Source organism: Triticum dicoccoides, chromosome 5B (assembly GCF_002162155.2).
Source record: "Triticum dicoccoides isolate Atlit2015 ecotype Zavitan chromosome 5B, WEW_v2.0, whole genome shotgun sequence".
Taxonomy (NCBI): Eukaryota; Viridiplantae; Streptophyta; class Magnoliopsida; order Poales; family Poaceae; genus Triticum; species Triticum dicoccoides.
In genome coordinates, this window is record NC_041389.1 from 281267320 (window position 1) to 281269495 (window position 2176).

The 2176-nt window shown below is 51.8% G+C and overlaps 1 long non-coding RNA gene across 2 annotated transcripts; it reads right to left on the reverse strand.

The window, feature by feature from the left end:
* Positions 1–368: 368 nt before the first annotated feature.
* Positions 369–2160, reverse strand: LOC119308425. 2 transcript variants are annotated; one of them, XR_005150100.1, is made up of 3 exons: positions 1679–2160; positions 1284–1427; positions 369–1200 (listed from the first exon to the last, which is right to left on the reverse strand). It is a non-coding gene; the product is annotated as an uncharacterized LOC119308425 (long non-coding RNA). The 2 variants fall into 2 exon arrangements; XR_005150099.1 differs by having other exon boundaries at positions 369–1427.
* Positions 2161–2176: the final 16 nt, after the last annotated feature.

The window sequence follows — 2176 nt, forward strand, 5'->3', positions numbered from 1 at the left end:
AGAACGCACTGCTTCGAACGAAAAACCGCACTGCATCAGAAAGTCAAGCAAGTCAAGCAAACTTCATGATTTCTTTTTGTTGGACGTAAATTTTCTCGAACGAGTTTTTGTTTTCTTTTTTTAAACATTTTTTATAAACAAGAGTGGACCGCAGAGACGAGTGCAAATGAACCTCGACATACATGGAAGTGAACCACATTACTATTTTTTGTTTCGCTAATTTTTTCACACTTCCATGCTTTGTGCATGTGAACACCATCACTCTCAAAAGTGAACCACATCGGAGGGCCAAACACACTGCAGCGTTGCATTTGATATAGTGAACAATGGAGGAGTTTTATTATAGTGAACCACGTGGGAGAACAAAGTGAGCTTCAAAACATATACTCTATATCTTTTCATTGTTTTTAAACAGCCACACACACAGCCATACACACAAAATCCACAATGTCACCAGCTGAACGACAATTGAGCACTAGCCGTGACGTACTAGATCACACCCCAGTGGCGTACTGCACCTGCAAACTACACCATGCCACTGAACTGCATATTCGAAATAAAAAAAGGCTGGCTAGATGAAACTTTTTCTATAAAAATAAAAGAAAAAAATGCTGCCCGCGCCACCAAAACTGTAATCACGCTGCAATTAACTCCTCGCGTGATCCGGGTGCACTGCTCGCATGATCCGTGTGCACTGCACATCCAAAATCCAAAAAAAGAAAAAAAAACTCCTATGACCCGCACAGCCACCGAGGTGGAGCGCCATGGAGGAGAGCAACTCCACTCCAGCTTCGGCCACCCCTGGATCTGCATTTGTGTTGTTGTTGACGCCGTTTTTTCTCTCCGCGCTGACAAGTTGACTGGGATTCTGAATTTCTTGAGGTGGTTCTTCACTGTGCTCAAACAAGCCGCAAAGCATACTAATTTGAGATTTTACTGCACTAAATTCATCAAAATCAACAACAAAAGTGGATTGTCTCACTGCAGGCCGCGGAGACATCTAGTTCATTTTTTACACAGTGGACTGAACGAAAATGCCAGGCGAACTCCACAGTCGAGGCGCAAGTACTGCAAATAGAGCTGCACACAGGTAAAATCCTTAGTCGTCCACAAATCATGCATGCCTTTTCGTTTGTAGACCAGTTTTCGAACTACAAGAAGATAAGTTGGCTGAACCTCATGCCGGGGGCACCAAACAAACTGCAAAGAGGAATTAACGAGCTGCATTAGAAATTTTACTGCACTGAATTCACAGTGCACTGAACGGAAACCGTTCTGCACACCTAGGAGGGAGGGAAGGGAAGGGGCGGCGGATGGATCTTGGCAAGATGGGGGTCACCAGTACCCGCGAACCACAAGTCACACACCATCGTACTCCTCGTCGTTTTTGTCAGCTCCACCGCACTGTACATCTACGCACCGCCGAACTGCACACAGGAAACGAGATGGGGTCAGGAAGATGTGGTGTTCGGCGGGTGAGCACTAGGGAGGAGGATCCAAGGAGTCGGGGTGGTGGTTGCCATCGGAGGAGTGGGTGCTGTGGGGTTGGGTGGCCCGTGCGCCAGCGGGGCACTATGCCGGCGAGTCACGGAGAAGACAGGGTAATCGCGGGCCAGGAGTTAACGAACTGCACGATGTCCTCCTATTGTTGTAACAGGGGAACAGGGGCGGTGCTCACCTGAGGATCCCGCCGGCGGACGACCGGTTGAGCTCGCTGGAAGCGGAGCCGTTGCTGTTGTCATCACCGGCGTGCCCATGAACTGCTTGACATTAACACCCACAACCGCATCTCACACAGCCGAGCTGCACATCCACGGGCGCCAGACTGCACGCACGATCCCTGCTACCGTAGCCACCGTGTATCTCCTGGCACATCGTCGCCGTCCTAGGAGAAGAGATCCAGCCCATATCGGGCCGGCCATGGGAGGGAGCTGGCGCTGGAGGAAGATGGCGCTCCATCGGATACCTTCCATCCGTCCGGCGCGACGGCATGGTGAAAGGCGATAGATGAGGGGAGGTGGAGCGGGATCCCACCGGATCCGGTGGTTGCCGGGCAGGGCATGGCCGCCGGAGGTAGTTGGCTGGGCGAGGGCCATGGCCCTGTGCGGCGGCGGTGGGCGGGATAGGAAGGCGGGTCAGGGGAGGCATGTGGGGCGGAGGAGGGGCAGGGGTGGGT